Here is a 308-nt window from a genome sequence, read left to right as displayed (position 1 = left end):
GGGGGGGGGGGGGGGAGGGGAGGGTGTCAAGGGTTGAGGACAATCATGCAAGGGATGCTTTATGCAGGGTTCCCTCACCTTAGTCGTCTAATATTTTATTTTCGTATTGTTTTTACTAGAAACAAGAATTGCAGTCGGGAAGGGGTTCTTTTTTGCTGTATTAAGTTTTTTTTGTCTTATGCAATTTATGTGTAGCTGTATAAAAAATTTATATTTTTCTTTTTGCTTTTTCCGGTAAGGGGGCTCTCTCGATGACATAACACTCACCCCTGTCGCGCTATTCAGCATTGTTGAAAGTTGCAAACCCC

General features: G+C 42.2%; 1 protein-coding gene across 5 annotated transcripts in view; it reads left to right on the top strand.

The window, feature by feature from the left end:
• Positions 1-308, top strand: part of LOC107268936 (talin-1) — a 28,417-nt gene that overhangs the window by 11,652 nt on the left and 16,457 nt on the right. The window lies entirely within an intron of this gene.

This window comes from Cephus cinctus, unplaced genomic scaffold (genome assembly GCF_000341935.2).
Source record: "Cephus cinctus unplaced genomic scaffold, Ccin1 Ccin1_scaffold0596, whole genome shotgun sequence".
NCBI lineage: Eukaryota > Metazoa > Arthropoda > Insecta > Hymenoptera > Cephidae > Cephus > Cephus cinctus.
Note: the sequence above shows the minus strand (reverse complement) of the source record. Positions and strands in the feature narration are given on the sequence as shown.